Source organism: Lygodium microphyllum, chromosome 3 (assembly GCF_053477565.2).
Source record: "Lygodium microphyllum isolate KBCC chromosome 3, Lygodium_microphyllum_v1.1.10, whole genome shotgun sequence".
Classification (NCBI taxonomy): domain Eukaryota; kingdom Viridiplantae; phylum Streptophyta; class Polypodiopsida; order Schizaeales; family Lygodiaceae; genus Lygodium; species Lygodium microphyllum.
The window spans coordinates 46146367-46171074 of NC_141137.1; positions in this window are offsets into that span (position 1 = coordinate 46146367).

Genomic DNA, 24708 nt, shown 5'->3' on the forward strand with positions numbered 1-24708 from the left:
GATTTGATTTGATTTGATCTAGCATAGTCCACTTGTCTTGAGGATGCTAATAGTCATATTCATTGGGATGTAGCAATGGATGAGGAGATGGGTGCATTAGAGTCCAAGAAGACTTGGGATCCAGTATCATTGTCTAAGGTCAAGAAAGTTATATCGTGTAAGTGTGTCTACAAATATAATTATAATGCTTATGGTTTTGTTAGTAGATAAGACTATGCTAGTCACAAAAAGATATGCTCAAACATATGGCATACATTATGAAGAGACATTCAGTGTAGTTGCTAGGATAGCAGTTGCCAAATGTGTGATTGCTTTAACAATAGCCAAAGATTGCAGTTTATAGCAAATGGATGTTAAGAATACCTTCTTTCATGGTGAATTACAAGAAGATATATATATGGAGTAGTTGATAGATTTTTAATAAAGCATAAGTCACTTTAGTCTAGAGTAGGCTAGGGTTAAGTATAAAAGGTGGAGGTGTAACATGTGTAGTGATGTTTTACCATTTTACAAACATTACTTGTTTGAGGTCTCAACCTCCCACCATCTAAGAGGGTGAATACTCTTGGCCACCATAGCTTGGGGTGTATACCTTGTTGCAGTCTCTCATCATTGGATTCTCAACCAACATTGGCAATACCATTTCTTGCCAAGCCACCTTGGCTATGGCTTCTTGGAATTTTATGTCTTTTTCTTGTATTTTCAGTTTAAAAGCTTGCTGTGGAATTTAGCTTTATTACATTTGTATCAGAGCCTTTCTTTGATCCAAGGCAGGATTTAATTCCATCATTTTCATGATTATGATTTGGCTGGGGAGGTCATTTTCATGGAAGATATGATTACAAGCATCAATTCTATGTAACTGGAGTTGAAGACACAATTACATGGTTTGGTTTCTTCTTTGCATTGTAACTAGATAGGTTGTACTAACCATGTTAAAGATGGTGGATCTTGGAAATATCCAATGGGCAATGGCAGGCTTCAGTTATTTTAGTAGATTTTCATCAAATTTTGGCTTATTTTGAAGGAAATTTGTCAAAAGAAGAGCTATGGGAGACTAGAGGGGACTAAAGTTACCTTTACTTTTTGAAAGTAGGGTTCATCTTCTTCTTCATCGTCTCCCTCAAGCTTTTATGTGAGCTTCAATGGTGGATTTCCTTGCATATCTTCTTTCTTTTACATCAATGATGTGAATGCTTATCAAAGCCTCACTCTACTTGACACACATAGTATGTTCATAACCATTCTTGGAAGGTTTGATGCAAAACGTGGTCAATAGGATCAGATCAAAATGCAATGTCCTGAAGCTCTATGTGATAAACATGGAAGGTAAGGCCAAGAGGAGGGTACAATGCTTCTGTTTGCCACATGATCCTACTAATCTTGGTAGAGCAGGGCTGGGCTCTCCACATCTTGTCTAGGAAAACAGACTCCTCTTGTTCTTAAGCTGTTATATGTCTCTTCAAATACAGGAGGGTAAAATAACTCCTTAGTTGATTCTTCGTGAAAATTCGATGAGCTTCAGGGCCTTCTCGTAGATGATCGTAGGAGTTTCGGAGATTGGAAAGTATCTTAAAGGTATCTAGAGCCATCAGCTACACATGGCTATCTTCTTCTCCACCAATGTGCAGTAAAAACCTCTGCTCTTGCAATCCCTAGCAAAGGCTCAGCTGAGTGGAAGCGAGCTTCTTTACACTAAGAAATCATCAGTTTCTCATTTGTAGATGATGGCCTCAGCCTCTTCAACCCCTTTTGCCTTGACTCTTTTGTGGTGAACGTTCAAGTTGACTGGAAGGAGACATCGGAGGCTCATTTCATCAAGGCTAACTTGCATGGCATGAAGAAGGAGAGTAGCGAAAGTGAGAATGAGATAGCATCAATACTTGGGGGTGGTTGCATCCATCTTATTCACAATCAGCATAGGCCTAATACTCTCTCCTAGAGCTTGATGGAGAACAATCTGAGTCTGAACACAAACACCTTCCACACAGTCTAGCACTACTAAAGCTCCATTGATGATATGCAGAGCAGCTATAACTTCAGATGAGAAGTCAATATGGCCATGAGAGTCAATCAAATTGATAAGATACTCATTGCCATTCTTTTCTCCCTTGAAGTCCTTCAAGGATGCATCTGACATTTCATAGTACAGAGAAATTCCAATTGATTCAATGGTAATGCCATGTTTAGCTTTGTCTTGGCATGTATATGCCAGACGTACATCACTAGCAACCTCTTAGGCAATAATGCTAGCAGCAAAAAAAGTAAGAGGTGCACCCCAGAATCTTTAGAAGGATTGGAGACATGTCTAGGATTAACACAACTGGTTTATTACATTATTAGACCAGTCTGTGCGATCTGCAATGAGGGAAGAAGCATCCACCAGTTCTAGTCCTGAAGCATGGCACATTTGTAGTGAAGTAGGAGAAGTCAAGGATTGTGTTCATCTAGCACATCATATGGTGCAATGCAACAATTTTGAGTAGAAGAAGATCCATTTCTACTCGATTTGACAACTTTGTCAGTGGCTTCCTCATTTATCCTCTCAAGATCCATTTCTACTATGCCAGCCTTTGCTGCTAGGGCACTGAATGAACTCTTGTAGATCTTGAAGCTTCTAGATATTGTGGACAAGCTTTGGTTGTTGCTGTCCATCAAGATCCATTTCTCGTATGTCTACCTTTCTCTTCTGGTAAGCTTTGCCTCTCCCTTCATCTTCTTTCTACTAGGAGAATGATAATAGCAGATAGAGTAGCAGTAGTGGCGGCCTAAGATATGAAGGCCTGAGCTTCATCCATGATGGTTGGACTATCATCAGAGCTGCATACAGAATACAGTGGGCAGCTGTAGCTTTGATTTTGGCAGTCACTTCTTCGATAGTTCCTTGAGATGTTGATACTTGGGTGTTTGAGCGGACACATGATATATTGCTTTATTACAGGTTCAGGAGGTTCATCTCATCTTGCACATCATATGGTGGTGCATACTCTGCATTTGATGATTGATCCATCATTGGCATCTCCAATAAGTTTTCAGTCAGCTTTTTAAAAAAATAGCTTCTGCCTACTAAACAAACTCGTGGAGCTCAGATAGTGATTACAAGGATAATGATAGTGACAGCTACAACAATGATAGTGACAATGCAATGATAGTGGAGCTTAGAGAGTAACCAGACATAAGTTCTTTGCCTCAAATTGAAGTTTTGTCCCTTTACAATCAGTATTGGTCTCTCAACAGAAGGTTCCTCTTGAAAGTTAGAATATCATGACCTACAGCTTTGCAGCCTATAAGAGATGGATGTACTCAAGTGGGAATAGTCCACCAGTAGTGGTAACATAATTTTCCTGATGCGTTAGATCAAGAGCATTAGCTCGAACTATCACTATGTCAGACATGACATGCTTTTGGTGTGCAACTGAATGCCTTCTTCAAAGGTCTCATATTCAGATTTGATGTTGGTGTTGAATGTACATATTTCTTTACTGCATCAAATCATGTTTGAAAGTAGTCTGAAGAGCTTAATGAAGCTCTAAGCAAGGTTACTTAAGCTTTAGAAAAGTTTTTTAGCAAGCATGCACAGCCATATACACAACAACCTTCTGCTTATTCACAAGTCTTTACAATATTTTCATCAAGGTTCAACACAATAGCAGCAAGTTGCAATGCTTAGTGTACAACAACAGAAGCAACAAATGGTACCTCATTTTGCTATACAACAGCAAAGTGTTCCTACAGGTGATCAGTGGTATCAATAGTAATATCAAGAGTATTATCAATGGCATGAACAATATCAATAGCAATATGAACAATATGAACAAATGCAGATTCAATGGCAGATGCCAGGTGATCGATACCATTGTTTGGACTGCACTAAAGATTATGAAGAATATGCAAGGTATCATGAGTACAATGAGCATTGGTATGACAAAAAACATGCATATGAAAGTGATGAGAACTCCATTGAAGTGCAGCATGCAAGTGAAAGTCATAATATTTTTGGACACCAACAACATGTTGATCAATATGTTTATGATCAGCTTCAAAAGTGAGAGTGCCCTTGCAGTCATTTTGGACACACTTCCATGAATGGGAATCAAGTGGGAAGGCCACAATGAATTGAGAAAGGTTTCAACTCTTTTGATATGCATTCAAATGGACAGGCATACATGAATGCGCAACAACATGTATATGATCATGATTTTGGTTATGAGTAGCTGCAATCAAATGCTCCTACAGAAATTCAGCCTCATGTAGTAAACCATGGACAGCAAGCTCATGGTTATGGGTATCATTTAATAGTTGGCAAAAATTTCTGTCAATTTTCTTTCAGTGGTGTACATGGCATCTACTTGTCAAGTCGTATCTTGGATAGTATAGCTTCCAAGGGCCTATGTTTTAAATGCAATGAGAGGAATACTCTTGAGCATGACAAGGTATGCAAGGCAAAGCATATTAATGTATCAGTTCTTCTTGAGCTCCATACTCCTCATGGCATTGGAAGAAAGCTTATTCCTCATCAACAACTAAAGGAAATGCAAAGGCAGTTGATATGCTACAAGTGTAATGAGCATTGGTTACCTCATCATGAGGATTATTGTAGGAATAAACATTTTGCTACAGCCCTTGTCTTGGAAGACCCAATGGAAGATGTATATGTTGGGCAAGGACATAACACTCATGGGTAGCAAGAAGATGATGCCTATGCTAAAAATCAGGCTGAATATTGTTGGGGGTAAAGGCGCCTCCACCTAGCCGCCCGTGTATTACTACACTGATAGTCACCGCCACTGCACACTGCAGGTGGCAGGCGCCCGTCACCGTCACTTTATTCTTTATTCTTTTAGTGACAGTTTGAATAAAGGAAGGCCTGGTCACACATTGTGACTATTGGAGTTTCCATTTCTAGTCTCTCCCTTTCTTGCTCTTGCTCTCCTGCCATAGCTCTCGAGTCCAACCTTCGATCCGTCGCTCCCTTTCAACTGGTATCAGAGCTTTGCTTTCCGACTCTTGAGCTTGGTTTGTGGCATTCTCAGTATCCCATTGACTCCCTACTTGCATTGGGTCTCCTTCCCGGCAGCCATATCCGACTCCCTACTTGCATTAGGTCTCCTTCCCAGTAGCCATATCCGACTCCTTCAAGCTCCTGTCACTCCCCGGCTTCTCGAGCACCTTGTCGGGCATTGTTGGGCACCTTCAGGGCATTACATCAGATGTATTTGATCATTTTCTTTAGGGTTTACTTCAGTTCTCAGGTCTCATAAGCTGTAAACAAGTTGCGGGTAGCCATAGCTCACACCTCTTGGAGCTTCCTTCACCTGGATCTTGCTTCCAGCCTATCAAGGCTTGTTGAGGCTTGGTGTAGGCCTTCTTTGGCTCTCATTTGTGCCCCCTTTGGGCCCCATTTTTGACACGTGGGACAACAGATCCCCCTAGCTAGCTCACGTTTTTTTTGCACTTGTTTCAAAATTTGGCCCAAAAATCACTCTTTTTGTCATATCTCGGGCATTCGAAACTCGATTCAGGCAAGGTAAGAGTCTAAGTTGGGGTTTTGGCACGCTCTGAACGCGATGGTGATGTCGAATTTGCCAAATTCTGATGACAAAATCTTCTGCAACAGATTTCAGGTCTGAGACAGCATGTATTTGTATGTCTATGCTTGTTTGGACATGACTACATAACCGATTTGATGCCTATTGTATTGGGGGATTGAAGCTACATGTAATGATATGATTTTGGCCTGATTTTGGGGCTGGAAATACATAGTTTATAACAGTAAATGCATGCTAAATACTCTTGGGTTGAAGCTATCTTTCATGCTTTGACATATGCCTATTGGTTCTGGATGTATGTCTTGGGTTATGCTATGATGTATTGATCATCGAGGGACGACTTTGAGCTTGTCATTGAATCCGGATGCTTTTCGAACGATGACCGCAGTGTCGCACGAAGGGGTGGTCTCAATCGAGGAGTGAAAATTCTTGAGGGGATGTAGTCCAAAGGTGATGACGTGTTTAGGGTTTATCGTATCTATATTTTATATGCGACAACTAATTGAGAATTTCAATGTACAGTACAAAATATATAATGCAATGTGGTCGTGCGGACGATATTTCTGCGTGGAGCGTATCGATAAAATGTGCTCCACAACAGATTGTGGTATCATGGCAAAGTTCGAGCAAGAGAGCCGACGACTTACAATGGATCCAAACACGGTTATAGATGAGATGGAGTATTTTGGAAACTTGCAAAGTATTATCACGATGGATTACCATAGCTTCTCCATGATCTTATTCGATGTGCAATGGTTCAAAGTGGTACTTGAAGGATCTGGAGCAACAGTTTGACGAGGTCCATCTGGATTTCTTGAAATAGATTTCGAAAAAGGATGGACGGATTTGCGCGACAGGTTTGTGTTGCCGGCCCATTGTGAACATGTGCATGAACTTATGTTTTTTAAATTTTATTACGACATGGTACATGTCACAAAAGTTAAATCTCTCTTGTACGTGATTTTGAACAGGTAATTTTCTATCAAAACCCCCGATAACCTCGATGATGGTGTGTTATACCTTCAACTCCCCGAAGTGCAAGAGTATATGATCAAAGCGATGTTCCGAGCATAGATGAGGATAGTATGCAAATAGAGGGATCGATATTGCAAGGGGTGGAGGCCGCCAAAAGCTTGGAGCATGTAGAAGAGCCAGAATTGGATAACAATGATGGAATACAAGAGTCCAAGAATTCTTTGAGAATGAGGTGGACTCATCCTTTTGTGGTGACATGTCTATCAACCTTCCAGTGTATGCGGAGTTGTGTCAGGAGATTGACATGGGACCATAGGGTACTTCATACTTGGAGCATCCACCTACTCAATTCGTTGAAGAATTGCTTATAAGGGTACATAAGATATGCATTTTAAGTAAGATTAAAAAAAAAGATTTATATTACCGTGCTTTGTATGATTTATATTGATTATGCTAACATCAATTTTTGTCTATGCAGGTGACCTTTGTGGATATTTAGATCAGCACGATGAGTTGAGGAATGAGTGACGAGGAGCTACAGGAGATCTTCATGCGTATGTCTTCAGATCAAATGGCTTGATTCAGAGATATGGCGGACCAGGAGCTATTTCGGACACCATCAGGCCGTTCTGTTAGATCTAATTTCGGTGCGCTCTGATGCTTCAGTTTCTAATAGACGAGGTCGACACTCCAAACTTGGGCCAGACGGAGGGAGTGGTTCTGGGGGATCTGCAAAGACATGGATGCTGTGAGCCCGCAGTGGGCTTGGGATACAGGCGCTACACTTGGCTCTCATGGCGGTTCGAGAGAGCATGGCTTAGGTGGTTGTTGTGGAGGTACCGACATAATGTCTCCTTCTCGTCGTTCTGCTAGAGTTGCATCACCTATGGGATTTATCACACCTGTGGGGATGTCTACTCTAGTCACTTCAGCTTTTACTCAGTCGTCCATAGGTGGCACCCCTATGGATGCTACTCTGAGAGATACTACCTCCGTAGCTACACCAGATGTATAGGGGTCTCTTGGATATGCCTAGGAGCGTGGTCGTAGGTGGGAGAGGACACATCTTAGGCATACCCTAGAGGGGTATGGATACCTTCTAGATGATAGGACATGAGCCATCATCATGAATGATGAGGGAAGGAGGGTGATGGCTTGTATGAGAGAGTTGTGCCAATAAGTTTTTTGGCACAACGTCTTGGATTATTAGAAGAACATACCAAAGGGGAGCAAGGACTACATAGTAGCATCCTTACATGAGGAGTTTTCGGTACCTGCCGTAGTAGATAGGTTTTCCACATGCTAGATGATGGAGTGCATGCGTACGTACATGTCACACAAATGATCAGACGCACGCAAGGCACTTAATATTGGGGCCTCAAAGCCCGAGTGAAGAGATAGTAGCGTGAGGCGGCGAGGGCACGACTGGAGACAGGAGTGGTCCATCATCTTGGGAGTGGTGGCCACACTATATCTCGAAAACATATCATCTTGTCCTTCCAGACTACCAACTTCAGCATTTTTGCCTCTTCAAAATCTTGACAGTCCTTCCACTCATGATCTGGACTATCACACCACATGCAATGGCTAATAGATCATTCCTAGAAAAATTTGTAGGAGTAGAAGAATTTGGGGTTGAACTTGGAGCTAGACTAAGTGGCTATTGCTCCATTCTAGTCATTTTAATTTGAAGATCTTTTAAGTTCTTTGAGATTTTCTCTACCATATCTTCAACAATTAGTTATGCAGATGGTCTAACAACTGTAGCAAGAATAGGCATATACACAGGCATAGAATTAATCATAGATACAAGATAATAAATAGGAGTAGTGGATGGTGCAACAAGAGAAGTAGGAGAGGTCATGGTAGGAGAAGACATTGTTGATGGTTTTTGCTTTCCCTTCTGCAAGCGAGCCTTCCATCTCTGCCTCTTTGTCAATGTAGAGACCACATCAATAACATCCTTCCAATTCATCTTCGATCCCATAGGCTCTGTGTACGGTCTTTAAGAAGCTCTCCCAACTCATCCTGAAGTGCAAGATCAACTGCCTGCAAGAATAATCCACTTTCTTCAAGTTTAGAGCTCTTTGCTCTAGTACATCCAACTGGTTATATCGCTCTTCAAAAGTGTGCAACAACTTAAAAGCAACAAGTCCTTTGTTGGGTTGATAGACCCACTCTTTGAATGTCTTCCACATTGCAATACCATAATCCTCCAAAAAATATTCATATTTGAGCGCTTTCTTGAAAACATTCTAGTGCGGGGGTTTGTGAAAGTCGCTTGTCGCCCTCTTGACCTTTCTCCTCTACCTGTCATTCGCGCAGAGGCCATTGCAGAGAAAGCTGGTTGGTGGTGTAGAACTGGAGGCCCGACTCGTCGGTATAAAGTGCGAGGGAGTGGCCGCAGGTGGGGTCCTTGACCCTAGCTGCGAAGCTGAGTTGGCGACAACCCACCAGCTTGCGGGGCTTGCCCATCAGGGCATAGTTGATGTTGAAGCCACCCTTTATCTAGCCCACTCGAGATTCTACGCGGGTCCCCTACCCTAGGTCGTACGACGTCAATGATGATGTCTTACAGTGTTTGAAGATGTCAATGATGGCATCGTCAGTAATAATGTCCTACAGTTATCGTCATGTTGTTGTCAAACATCGTATTTTGTTCTTTTCACAAGCCAAGAACCTCAATATCTCTGCCATGACAAGTACTCAAAATGACAACATAATCTAGTAATTATACTCCATATTGATCCCGAGGATGAGTTACTTTATAATCTCTTCTTAAAGCCTTCAAATGGGAGAATAAAGTTGCAATGCTTCTTCATCCATCATACCACATAGCTCCGAAGATAATCGTTTGGCATCACTCGGTCTAATTGCTTTGTGAGCTTCATAAGCATTCTTTACTTTCACAATATTTTTGCAGCTTTGCTGGAATATATTCATGTCCTTACCTGTATAAAGTGAAAGCAATTCATATACCTTGCAACAGTCAGTAAATAACATTGGAGAGCGAGAGTCCATCAGGAGTAGTTAATCATAACTGCAATCCTTTTTCCATCATCACAACCATTTATTCCAAGTGACTGATGCTCTGGTATATTAGTGACTTGTATTGGTCCTTCAGAATTATGGAAAAAGCTGTCAATTTGGTGGGTAGTAAAGGGTGGTAGAGAGTAACACAAAACAATCTTCAATTTCAATACAACATGTCTCATAACAAAAGGATGAAGGCATTTCATGATTTATGTTCTCAATAGTAAGAAGTGGCTTTGTTTCCATTTCCATGGATGGTGATTTCCTAGAGTAGAGAATCACTTCAAGTGTAGTCTTCTTAGCGGGCAAAACCTATGTCTTTGAGCTTATAAAATGGATATCTTCTTATGAACTTTTCTTTCCATGCATTGTGCCCTATCAAAAATATGCTTTTGAAAGAGAATTTTATGCTCAATCATTCATGTAGTTTGAAATCAGAAAAACATGTAATGCAATCATTCAAAGGATGCTTCCACACAAAAATTTATGAATGCACTAAAAAGGATGTGCCTAGCCTAACTATATGTACTCGTGCGTCATGCAAAATGCAAAAAAAAGACACACACAAGGGAAAATAAATTCCTAATGATGCTGACTAATGTGTTCAAATTCTTGGTTAAAAACTCCATCCTCAAATTTGCAGTGGTGGATATGCAACGTCACGACACTGTACTGATAATAGGAGTGCCAAACCTAACAGTCGATGGTTAGCAAAACATCAATTTAACAATCTATGTATGCAATTCCCCAACCTTCCATGAAAGCCTCTGCGACTAGTTTGCGGTAGTCCAGAGACCCATTTAGTTACAATATGTTGTATCTATATTCTATCTGGGAAGGGGGTGATAGAGATGAAGTCATGTTGATCGATGCCACCATATTCATTGGGAATGTAATTATGTGTAGGTGGCCGCGAATATAGGCATTTCCAATCATAAACTATTATACTTGGAGTGGGTCCATGCGAGAGAAAAGAAACTTAGAGAATCCAAAGAGGGTTGCAATAATTTGAGAGTGTGAGTATTGAATAGATCCAAGCCCCATATTTGGATGTACGTTTTGTGCATGTATGCTCCATAGACAATCCCAAAAGTCTAGTGTGTATATATGGGTGTTGTCAAAGTTATAATACTTTCGAGAGGGTGTCACGGTAAGACAATTAATGCGTAACTAGAGCAAGTGCTTGCATGTATATAATTGTGTGTCTAAGAAACCAAGGTGAACTAGTAAAATGAAGAAGTAGACATGCGTGTGCATGGCTATGGATACAAAGTAAAGTTAAGAAGTAATTGCGCTTTCATGTGCATGCAATATGTGAACATGCCTTATTTCAAACAAAGATCAAATGTGTATGACATAATGAACAAGAGTTTGTGTGTGTGTGTGTGTGTGTGTGTGTGTGTGTGTGTGTGTGTGTGTGTGTGTGTGTGTGTGTGTGTGTGTGTGTGTGTGTGTGTGTGTGTGTGTGTGTGTGTGTGTGTGTGTGTGTGTGTGTGTGAACCTAGGAATGGTGCACAGATCGGATGCCATAAGCGCGCGTAGTGAGCGTCAAAAGGTCCCCAAGAACAAAAGAACTCTACTTTTTGCACACAGATCAATGTAGAAAGCTTGCACGACATGAACAAGAGACCAATTGGGTGCAATCTCCCCCCATGCCTTGTGTGAGCGCTCCACAAAGCATGTATTTCATATATTAATCATCTTCAAGCTCAAATAATAGCCCAAATTACAAAATAGCATGCTTTAGCTTTTGAGTTTGCTTTTGTGCCAAATAGAATTAAAGCTAATGGGCGCCCAAGAAGTCAGGCGTACCCAAATACAATGTCCAAATACAAATATCTAAATCATGCATCCATGCACATACAAAAATAATAAACAAAAATCAAGCGCTTTGATAAATAAGCGCGACAAAATATAGGCGCCATGCCTAAGGTATGCGCCCATCAAAATATTGACGATAACTTGAATACACGCTATCCTCCAATGCTTTCCACTGCCACCGCTGCGATCTCTGCACATCAACTGAAGCATTCACAATCGTTAGTAAAATAATACAATTAAATCGACAAAAGTGAATACCTAGCAGTCTTCAGCTACATAAATAAATTGGTTAGAAATCAATCATAACCTTAATTTATCACGAGTGTGCACTCTAAACTCATATACGTTTATTAATTTAAATATGTATTTTGTAGAATCACCCGCTATGGAATCACCCATGTACACATAAAATTAACAAAACGCCCGAAAAGGATAGGCATCCCCATCGACTTCTCGCACAAAGAATCAACTTTGTGTATGAGCCCTAGTAATAAAATCTTACAGAATCCACCGTAAAACCTTGCGGAATCCACCATGGCATGGAATCCACCGTGAAATATGCCTCCTGGCATTAGGAAGGTGGAGAGAGGGAGGGGAGGAAGTGTGGGAGAAGAAGGAGGGGGGTGCAACATGGGAGAAGAAGGGGGGCGTAGCAAGGGAGAAGAAGGGGGGGGGGGACACAGCATGGGAGAAGAAGGGGGGGAGGAAGCGTGGGAGAAGAAGGCGGGGCGTAGACGAAGGTGGAGGGAGTGAGGGGAGTAATTGAAAGGCCGCAGGGGAGGAGGAGGACGGACGTGACAACGGGTGGTAAGTTTGTTTGTTTGTTTTTTTTTTTAAAAAAAAAAGTAAAGCCTTAAGAGAATCATAACATTCGAGCTTTTCTTTTATCTTCCTTCTTTGCAAAATTGTGGTGGTAGAGATGTGTGTGTGTGTGTTGCGAAAAATTTCACCCTCCCCTTGCAAAAAAAGACGGTTCTCTTTCCCTCTTTTCTCTTTTTTCCTCTTTCTTTTGTACAATGGTTGAAACTAGGGGTGAAGATGAAAAGGTTATTCATTGTTAAGGGAGAGAAACCTCTTGTTTCTTTCTAGTTACAAGATCAGTGATGCAACGACATGCATAGATTTCGTGTGCATGGGGTCTAGTGAAGGAAGGGCCGATCGATGATGGAGAGGAGTAGGCGACTAGGGCCATTATTACGGGTGCCGGCATGGCACAAGGTGCCTCATGTGTGGACTAATGTAGCATGGGGAGAACAGGAAGAGGCCCTTACATGCTCGAGTGGATCCATCGACACATCCTGTTGGCCATTTCATCACGCTTGATTCTTCATTCGCCTTGTGTCCCATGATCGTTCTCCTCCCCTACACCTCTCTTGCGCTTCCCTAATTGGTGTGAGTCCTTAATTTACTTCGACTCATAGGGTAAGTTCAAGTCTTGCATGGAGCATGGCTTGCATGGCCATAAGTTTCCAATGTTGTCGTATCTAATGCTCATGGGATCTGATCCTAGCCAAGTCTTATTGTGAGTATAAGTCTTCATGGTCACATCATCAATGCGTAATCAAACATGTTGTGCAATCACATAAACCCATTGTACGCACATACATCTTCTTATGCAGTCATATTGTATGTTTTGCAAAAATATACTTGCAAGTTTATGAACCACTACAACCTAATTCTAAGGGTCCAACTAGAATCAATGTTGCTTAATTGCACTACCATAGCTAACAAACTACCCATCCCTTTGCCACCATTGCTAGAACAACACTTTGTAGGAAAGACATTAACAATAAAGCTTAAAATTTTGGTGTCCCTTAGGACTTGACATCACCACAACCAAAATCCTTACCACCACTTGTTAACTAATTAACCAACCCCTATACACAAGATCAACAAGGGAGACAAGAGATTAGATAGCCATATATGTCGAGTAATGCAAAATGCAAAATGTATAAAAGGAGGACATGTGTGGTAGCATTTAGAAGAGGTCTAAACAATGATTAGTTAATGTGACATTGGGGGTTGAGGCCGTGCCCATGGACAACCAATTCGTGGCTTTGTACAGGTGGCCACCCTGAAAGCTAGAGCCCTCAAAATTGCTCATGATATGGGGTTCAAGTCGAGCGAACTAGGGCTCACACATTGCATATTAGGTGTTATGATCTTTTCTGTCAAGTTTTGTGCAAATTGAAGAAAATTTTCTAAGGGGCATTGGTGACGTTGATCTGCACTTCCTGATTCCCACATGGCTAGTCAAAACTCATGTCTTACGCATTGGAGCAATGCCACTAGACCTTATTTGAACCCCTTTTCCACGATGACTTGCTTACTACTTGACTTCTCATCGCAAATTCTATAAGGATAAAATTTTCATGTTCTTTGATACTAGAAGTCCAACGATAACTTCCATTGTTAGGTGTTTTTGCGAAAACTCTTGTGGTTCATTTGGTCTTTTGTCCAGTGTGGTGGTGGGGTTCCAGTAGGAGCTGGTTTTGGGGGCGCCTTTTGAAGTAATTCCCTAACAACTATTGGGAAATGTTGTCAAGTTGAAAGAGAATCCTTTCACCCTACTCAATGGGTGAAACCAAGATTCAGGAAAAGACAGGTCCACTTGGACCTAGCACTTGTTCATCTGGAAAGATTCCTTCTCGATTTTTGGAAGAAGGAAATAAATCTTGCTCGCAGTTCACAAAATACAATGATAAAGGGCAAAGGAAGCCAATCCAGTGCGGCAGCACTTGCGAGCGTGAAGCAATCAACCAGCACTTGGAACCAAGCTTTTGCATCATGCCATCATCGAGCCCAACGGAAGGGCAACTTGTCCCAAGTGTGCCAATAAATGGATAGCTCATTCCTAACCTGATACATCATAAAGCTCAAGAGTTGCAAGAGGCGCGGCCCTGTGATAAAGGCCATGGCAAAGAAGCTAGACAAGTCAAGAAAATTGTAGAGAGCTAGATTCGTGACTATAAGGCACTCCATGTAGCCCTTATTTGTGAAGCTCTTTAGCGCTACATATAGTGTCTCAAGATGGCTCTTATGGAACGGCCTGTGGGAGTGGACCATGACGTGGGGAACACACAAAAATTAAGATTAGAGGAACTGTGCATCAGAAGGACAAGGAGTAAAAAGAAAAAAGGACAGGGGGAAGATGGAGATTAGGGCTGGCATATTAGAGTGTTGTTCCAAAACAATAAAGGTGCGTTCACATGGAAAACCATCCAATTTACGAAAAATACTTCAAAAATTAATGACTCAAGAACTAGCGATTGGAACAAGGGTTGGAAAAAAGAAAAACTGTACCATTTGAATGGATGAATAGGGCTCTAAGGTTGGATGTAGGTTTCGGTGAACGTAAGATTCGTTCACATGAAAAAACATCACAAAAAGGGATAAATGGAAAAAGAGAAGGAATGGCCCCAAGGGTGGGGTGAACATGGACAGGTGGGTGGGGAAGGGACCCCATCATGGTAAAATTAGGTCATGCCATACATGCAGGATTAAAGTGAGGCATATGCAAGGGGTATGTATAATAGATGCGCAGGGACTTGTCCCCACACTGAAAACGTTAACAGACAAGGTTAGATGCAGCAACACAGCCTAGGACTCGTCAATCGACCGGACTCTGGCATCCCCACACTTAAAATATAACATACACTTGTAATCATAAGGATAGGGTTAGAAAAACTTGGCCCGTTTCGCATATGGTTGAAGGAACCATCACTACTACAGAAGGGTTGGAGTCGGCACAACAGGAGGTACCACAACTCGCTCCAGCATTCAGCCAGCTTGGCGAGGACCATGTAGCAGCACCCAGGGAGGTAGCTGGTTGAGAAAACCCATCGGGTAGGTGTCGTTGATGAAGGAGAGTCACTCAATTCACGGGCACTCAAATGGGATGAGAGAATAGTCACTTGCTCCAAACTTACATCAAGTGAGTGAATATTGATGGAAACCCAGATCTCACACTCGGTTTAGGAATCGATAAGGTAATGGTGCAGAGGGCGTATGCTAGGGTGCACAGTTGATGGTGCATCAGTGCGTCCAAACCCGTCTTGCATAGGTGCAAGTAGGAAAGTCAGGGAGCCTTGCAGTGCAGTGTATAGAATAGAGTGGCATGTCCTATGATGATGGCAGAGACCTATTCCGTGGGTGCATAGGGAAATGAGAACGTACCTGACTCCAATTGTCGTAACATCCCTCAATCCTTACCTCTCAATAATTGATTGAAGAAACACCAGTCACACTCAACCCACCCTATGTCTCACTCTCTGTTGAAAGATACAGGAGGGCAACCCATCCCTGAAACCCATTGATGTAATCCTCACTGTCATTTATGCAAAGATTGTATGCCTTGTGCGCAGTTGATGGTGGAACTATGCATCCCGCCCTGTGTGGCATACAGTGCAAGAAGAAAGGCCAAGGAGCCTTATGGTGTAGTGCACAAGAACATATCATTATTTGTGCATTGAGAGGCCCAACCCGTGCAAGCAACACTCCATTCACACATCTTGCCTCTCATTTGATTTGAAGGGAAAGACCGGTCACTCACCCCACCCTCTGTCTCACACTCTTTTAATAGATATAGTGGGCAACCCATACTCACATTCCCATGTTGTTAAGATGAAAGCTTACGTCACTTAGGGGGTGATGATGAAGATCGCTTTGTCTGTTGTTGTCATTAGGATGTTGAAGACGAGGCGTACCCAGGGAGGTAGCCAACAAGTCTGGTACTTCAATGATTTGTATGAAATGTTATCTGTTAAAGAGGACAGTCGAACTGATATTGCAGAGACAATGCACCAAGGGAGGTGGCTTCAACTTGGTTGCGGAAAGGTTCTACTAGAATCAGCTATCCTGAACTGCGGGGTGTTACCACCTTTTCCAGAGTCAGCTTCCCGCCCAAGGGTATTTTCACCTTTTCTTGGAATGAGGCCTGCTATGACAGGGAATTTCTTCCTTTTCTCCCATAACAATTTGTTTGTTTTGTTTTTTCTTTTTTTTTCTTTTTTTTCACTAATAAAGAGAATGGTAGAAATACCATGTGTCAGGACCAACTTCGCCACCATTGCTGTATTAGACGAGAAGAGAACAAGATAGGGTTGAGAGGTATCTGTGAGGGGCTAGTAGAACGAGACTGCCTCATGAGGAAGATCATAAGGGCTATCAGAAGAACAAGGAGAAGGATAGTGCGACACCCAAAAGGGAGAGGGTAGATCGACTATGATTGTCAAGATCCCCAAGGAGGGAAGTACTTCTTCAGATGATAGCCATTGATCAGAAAAGGATCATCAAAGGCATCAATGGTCTGCACCTGAATAGAGCCATTAGGGTTGACAGGAAGTACCTTGTATGGGCCCATGCACTTTTGTTGAAGCTTGCCAAATCTCGAATCATAGGCCAGGAAAAGATCACCTTCTTTAAACTCATTGTGCTTAATGAAACTGTCATGATAGGCCTTGCATCGCACTTGAGTGATTTCCATACACTGTAGGGCCATCCGCTAAATCTCATCTAAACATTCCAAGTGCAAGAGGCAGCATTGAAGTGACTCATCATCTCCCAAGCATTCTTTAACTGCCACTCACAAAGAGGGCAATTCCAGTTCAACAGGGAAGATGGCTTCAATACCATACACCAACTGGAAAGGGGTCTATCCTGTAGCAGCCTTATGGGAGGTTTTGTATGCTCAGAGGGCCTCTGTAAGTTGATTTTCCCAGTCGCAATGATGTGGGCAATCATTCTTGTCAGCATCGAGCAGAGGATGCATTTGGTGACTTCAACTTGACCGTTGGCTGTGGGGTAATAGGGAGTGCACTTGCGATGGCGAATCTTATACAATTCTGTCAACACTTCCATGATCTTGTTAAGGAAATGAGTACCTCTGTCACTTACCGGCTAGAGGGGACTACAAAATGGGTGATAATATTCTCGCACATGAATAGGGCTACGTTGTTACCATCATTCTGCTTCAGAGCTTTAGCTTCACACCACTTTGTGACATAATGCATACATACTAAGATGTATTCTGCTTCCGTCTAGTGGGTGGATCAATGGGTCCCATGAAATCAATCTCCCACTTCTCAAACGGCTTTAGGGAAAGAATAGGTTGTAGTGGCATGACACTTGTTTTGGTGGGTTTTTCCATTCGCTGACAAGCATCGCATCTCTTGCAGTAGTCATATGCATCCTTGTGGAGGGTCGGCCACCAGTATCTAGCTAATAGAGTCTTTTTGGCTGTCGCTTCTCCTGCGAAGTGTCCACCACATGGTTCATCATGGCATGCTTTCAATACTATGTCAATTTTGTCTCCTGCAACACATCTTTGCAACACTTCATCTTTGCCCTTCTTGTACAGTGCACTGCCTAGCAAGGTGTAGGGAGCTGATTCTATTAGAAGATTCTTCTTCTCACGGCTTGAGATGCCATGAGGATACTATTGAGTTGCCTATTGAGTTGCCAGCAGGTTGGCTATGTCTGTATAGCATGGAGTAATTGTTTCAACTAGAAACAAAGAAGCATCAGGAAGGTCTGGATCATCCTGTTCTTCTTCTGTAGTTTGAGGAATCTATGATAGATGATTGGCTAGGACATGGGAACAGCGAGGCTTAGTGAACACTTCAAAATCAAACCCCTAGACTGTGTAGTTCCGTTCCCTATCAGTGACCTTTCAGCTTGCATAATATATTGGTTGATCTAATTTAGAGGGGCCCTTTTGACATAGGATAGCACCTAGCCCTTCAACTGATGCATTTATGTGCACAAGAAACTCTTTCATCCAGTCAAGAGGTTGCAAAATAGGTGCTTGGATAAGGCACTACTTTAGGGTATTAAAGGCTTCTTTGTAGTCATCAGTCCAAAGGAAATCTGCATCTTTCCTTAGGAGCTTGTGCAAAGGGGCTGTCTTGGTTGCAAAATGTGCAATAAATCTTATGTAGTAGCCCACATGGCCAAGAAATCGTCTCAGTTGCTTGAGGTTTGTTGGTGTTGTCAAGGCGGAAATCTTCTCAATCTTCACTAGGTCTATTGCAATCCCTTGTGCAGAGACAATATGGCCCAAAAGCACTCTTGATGAGACACTAAAGACACATTTGTCAGGGTTGAGAGAAATCCCATACTCTCAGCATCTGTCAAAGCATTGCTCTAGGTGTCCCCAATGCTCACGTTTTAAGCTATAGACACAGAAATCATCAAGATACACCTCAATGAAATCATGTAGATGATTCTGGAAGGCAGCCATAATTACTTGTTGGAAGATGGCAGGAGTATTACAGAGCCCAAATGGCATCACTCTATAGGCATAGGTTCCCCATTCTGTGGTGAAGGTTGTTTTGGATTGGTCCTCCTCTGCGATTTGGACTTGGTTATATCCGCTGAATCCATCCAAGAGGGAATAGAGCTCATGGCCTGCCACTGTGTCCAATAGTTGGTCTGTGAAAGGGATAGGAAAATGATCCTTCTTCGTCTTCGAGTTGAGCTTTCAAAATTCCACATATATTTGAAGTTTCCCGTTCTTCTAGGGTACTACCACAATGGAAAAAACCCATTCACTGTTAGCCATGGGATAAATGAACTCGGCTTCAAGAAGCTTCAATAATTCGGCCTTCACCAGAGCTCAATAATTAGGATTCATACACCTTTGTCTCTGCCTCACAGGTTTGGCATCAGAGTCTAGGTCAATGTGATGTTGGCATATTGTGGGCCGATCAATCCCCTTTAGGTTTTTATATGACCAAGCAAACACGTCTAAGCTCTCCTTTAGTAGATCTCGCAAGACCACTAGTTCTTCTTCTGGAAGATTGAGACCCACTTTCAGGTGACGTTTAGTACTGTCAGTATCCAAGAGCGTCACTTGCCTTTCACCTTCCACCTTTCACCTCGTGGATAAATGTCCCAAAGATTGCTTCTAGAAAGAGGTTTGACTCCTTCAAGAGAGTAGTGTCATCATCTGATGTTCCCGTAGAACTAGTGTCCTCCTTTTGGACAGATGACTCATTTGTTTGTTGAGATTGCTGGAAGGGTATCAAAGCTTTATTTTCTTCTGTGTGATTGGTAATTTCTTCTCGACTTAGGGATTCATCTTCAGAGGATGCATCTAGGAATGTCACATAGCACTGACCTTCTGTAAGTCGTGGCTTTGATGGCTCTGGCTTCTATTGTGACAAGGGGCATCATCATCCTCTTTTCTCTAGAATAATTGGTCAGGGCGACAAGAGCCACTGGTGAACTTAATTTTTATACCTTTGATCCATTTCTTATGTAGATTTTGCATACTTTGTGGTCCATTGGTCAACCCAAATAGAACCATGGTCATTCCATCCAAACATCTTGAGATTTTTGGCCTCTGAGGTTTCTATAAGGACATCAACAAGATCGTCCCCTATCAGAGGAACTTTTTCATCTGCACTTTCATAACCTGCTTCATTTTCTTCCTCATCATTTTCATCCTCTTCCTCTGGAGGCTCTGTCTTTGCTTTTGTAGAGGCTCTGTAGGAGAAGAACGGATCCTCCACATTTGCGTCTGCTTCTGCTTCTATCTCTAGCTCTGTCTCTGATTCTGTCTCTATGACTACCATGTAACAGGGAGAACAGTACATCCATGCTTCTATTTCGCTATTAGAGGTGATTTTAGAAGTCAATTCTAGTTGAGGCAAGAGGTATTCTCCCATGGACAAAGACTTTTCTTCCTTCGGTAGTTGGCTTACAATACCCACTATTAGGGACAGTGCCTCTATTTTCTTGGGAAAGATCTGTTTAATAGCCTCTTTATCTCCTGATGTAGCATCTGTTACTTCATTGGAGGATTCTGTTATGACTTTGACGGATGTGGATCCATTGCCTTTTTGCGATCCATACAATTTCAACACCACTTTGTTGGGTCCTTTGCCTAGGGTTAGGGTACCTTTAAACTAGTCCATCCTAGCTCTTGCTTCAAAAAGCTAAGGTCTTCCCAACATCAAAGGGTATGAAGTCCCATAAGAATTTGGTTTGACCACCAAATATGTCAGCCAATAGTCTCTTCCTGCAAGGATTGTTTTTATTATGGGAGGATGCCCAACGGTTTAATTCTACTTTGATCTACCAATCTAATAAGCCGTTGTGTAGATTGAATTCGTTGCAAATACAGATCCGTCATTGTCACATCCATCATTATTTTTATTGATGAACCTCCATCAATCAATGCATCTGAAATAAAGTATCCTTCTATCCATACACTAATCTCTGGGATTCCAGGATCTAGGAAGGTGTTAGCCACATCTACTTCCTGTAGTACAGGCTCTAGGGCCTTATTAGTCTTGGTCCCTGTTGAACGAGAAATCCTTAATCTATGTCTTCGAGTTAAGAGGCTTTTGAATTTCTTTCGACAATTGGGGGACAACACCAGGAATTGTCGGAATGTTAAGTTTGGTTTAAAAGTGTCTAGGGCGTTTACCAAGTCATATTCTTTGATAGGATCCATGGGCTTCTCCAGCCTACTCGGGAATGGGGCTACATCCATCTTCATCTTTCCTTTTTCTTCTAGCAATGGCAGCATTGAAACTTCCACTATTTCTGGAGGTGCTTCTGTATCATCTATCTCCTGAACCTCTGGTCCTGCCTCTGGGACTGTCTCTGTGATGCTTTGTGGCACTACAGTGCTGTGTACTGCACTGTTCTGTCCTGTACTGCTTTGTCCCTCTGTTGGCAGGTTGAACTTCACAGTCTTGGCACAGGAGTTATTCTCTTTCTGGACAACTGGTTCCTCCTCTTGGCGTGCGTGATAGTGGCAACTTCCAACTCTACCAAATTGGAGGCAGAATCTTGTGCCTTCTGTTGGCTATCAGTGGCATTGGCCTTTATAGGGGCTGAACTTGGACAATCCTTTGCAGTGTAGCCTTCTCCTTTGCATCTGCTGCATAAGGGCTTGTAATCTACAGATCTTCTAGGGTTTGGACAATTCGGGGAGATATGACCCTTTTCTCCACATCTGTAACATTCCACCTTTGATCTCTGACCACCGCCAGATTGTTGTCCTCTGTAACTTTGAGAGGAAACCTCCTTGGACCAAAATTAGGACCAAACTCTTTAGGCTTTGGTCCAATGTTCTGCATTGTCATTTTGGATTCTAGCAAGTTGAATCTTGCATTTTCATCTTTTTGTCTTCGTTCATGCATCTCTTTCAAAGAGCAAATATCCTCTGTATGGTTCTTCCACAAACAATAGGAACAGAAGACTCTAGGAATGGTTGGTTTCTTGGTACATTTAGTGGCTAAATGTCCTGCTTGATGGCACTTTTCGCACCATGTATTAGAACGCATCACATCTCTCCCACCTCCCGCAGGAGTGGATATATTGGCACTATTCACCTTCAGCATCTGTAGCTGCTCTATAATCACATCCATAAGCTCTTTCTTGATACTTGTGACTGAGTTGGATAAGTAGTCCTTCAGATTTTCACCTCTAGAAGTACTTATAGTAGGGTTTTGGGAAGCTTCTATTATTATTGCATACAAGGGTTGGGTTGATCCAGAGGGTCCTCTGTTCAGATTCATATTCAGAGCTCCTGTTGAGACTTGGGATTGTTGATTCCAGTGGGTAGAGTTCCACTATTATTGAGTTGCCATTGGAGGAACTGTTTGAGGCCACTGTTGTTGTAGTTGAACCATCATTTGAGACACTGTCATCTGCGGCGACCACTATGGATTAGGTGCATTGTACTGCGGCACTGTTTGTATCTGGGGATAGGGGTAGCCAACTGTCCCTAGGACTACATTTGGTGGGTATACCATTCGTGGCATGGAAGGGGGTAAGACTCCTATTCTTGGAGTCATTTGCAGCCTTCCTTCAACTTCATCATACAATCTTGCACCTTCCATTGCAGCTTGTACATTGACTAGTCTTCTCAACTCCACGAACTTGCAAACTTCTGGTTGTAGGCCTCTAAGGAACACTCCTTTCTTGATACCTTCATCCAAATGATGGTTAGTCCATCTCTTCAGGATGTATTCCATTCGTGAGACATAAGCTTCTACTCTTTCTCCAGAGGACTGACTTAGGTTCATGAACTCCTCTCGCATCTGCTCTTCAAAATCTTCATGCCTGAATTTAGTGAGGAAGGCCAACTTCAAGTCGTCCCACATGTGCCAAAAGTTCCTACTGCTTGTCTCTCATACCATTGAAACACCAAGCCCTTGAAAGTGGTAGGGAATATCGCTAACCAATACTCAGGGGTTCTGGCACTGTTTGCCACACACGCTACCATAAATTTTGCTACATGAAGATCAGGGTCTTCATTGTACTCTCCCTTAGAAAGTGGCGATGGGACGACATTTGCTGGCCTATCATCAATATTTCTAGGAAAAATCTAACTAGGAAGGAGACCTTGAGTCGCCATGGGGCCTTCTATAAAGAGTGTTTTTAGGGCATCAAAAGAGGCTTATGTTGTAGGCTCATTCTCAGGCTTGATTCTTGCATTCTCTCTTCTCACGTACCTCTGGACTCGTTCTAACGCTTGCCTCTTGATTGCGTCATTCATCAGGGGGTTGGCTCTAACCAGTTGGTTTGTACTCATAGAATAGAATCAGAGAGGGGCTTCATTCTCTAGAGGATTCTCTGGCCAATATCTCTTCTACTTCCTTCTTTTCAACATCTCTGAATTCAGCTTTCAAACCACTACAGAGGGGGAGATATTCCATTCTGAAAGTATCAAACCTCATTCTTCTTAGGATCATTGTTGTGCCATCATCATAATAATGCCAGCTTCTGATGGTTTCAATAGTGTATGTTGTGAAAAATACTCTGTCTACCAACTTCTAGTGGGTTGCTAATTGAACAAATATTGTCAATGCACCAAGCATCCCACGTATCTTGCTGTTGAGCATCCACAAATAAATTCCAACTCCTTTCTTTCTTGTTTTTGTGAACCTCCACAGACCATGACTCCTGAAGCTTCTTCACGATCTCTCCCACTTAATGATGTTTGGAAATTTCTCAATGAATACCAAATCTTCCATGGATGGTCATTCTCTCTGTTTCTGCTCTTTAGTTGTTTCCAAACAATTTGCCACCAAGATGCAAATTTCTACTACTTCAACAGGAAGAGGAAATAGTCCACTACATAGAGCATGCATCATGATGGTAATATGTTTCCGTGATTGTGGGATGAACTTCTTGTGGAAAGTGGCTTTGGCAATAAGAATCTCCAACTCAATGGAAGAAGGAACTTTGCAAACATCCATTGAATTCTTCTCTTCTTGGCAATGCCATTTCCTTCATTTTCAGCCTCTTTTGATGCTTGTTAATAGCAAGTTTCCCCGGTTGCGCACCAAAAACATGGAGCCTCAAGAGAGACACCAAGGAAAATGGGATTCTACTGCAAGAAAATCTATCTTGTAACATCAAAAAGCTTTTATTTCATTCTTTTGATGACCAAAGCAAGGAAAACAACAAATCTTCATGCAGCATCATAGTAGATATCTTCCTTGCGAGTGCCAGGTGGCACTTTCTAGACTCTCTTCCCAATGGGCTGCTAAGACATATCCCACAAGTGGACGAGCGGACACGTTACAGAAAGTATCCCAAAAATAATCCTTAATTAAGAAAACCTATTTACAACGAGTCTCCCGTTCACCAGTCCTATTTCACCTAGTTTACCAAAGAACTTGTACCAAATACTAGCTTCTACTCTACTGCTTAGATGGTCAATTTGATGATTTCATTAGCTTTGAAAGGGGAGTAAAACCACACGACACTTATTCAAAATTCTCCTAAATATTTTATTCTCTCTCCTCTAGAGTGTTGTTTGCTATCCAAAAACTGCGATCACATTAAACTTGAATTTGGAAGCCCTTCTTTTTTTGCATGAGATCTCCCCAAACTAGCTCAAAAGCCACTTGCTTTTTGCATGACACCCTATTGTAGAGGTTTTCTACACCTTTTGAGGATATCTACAAGTAATAATATAAAAAATATTAAAAAGGCTAAAATTGTCAAAAAAATCTCATAAGTTTGAACCGACCATACTATGAACACTAACACTAATGACTAATATGACATTGAAACTCTAGATTAATAAGAAAGCCAAATGATGACACACTTGAGGGTTTTTCATATTGTGTTTGTGAAATAGCATGACATTGGTTGAATGAATTATCTAAAGCTTCATTGACTTGTTTGTGGCCAAGTCTATTCAACTTAGAGATGGTTTGTGGCCCTTTCAATAATCTACACTAATGCATTATTTTAGTCGTAGGTTAGAAAATCCTTAAGCCTCCAAAGGGCTTCCTAAACCTACCCCCTTCTCTCTCTCTCTTCTCTTTCCCTAAGCCCTTCCTCTCTCTCAATCAAATCA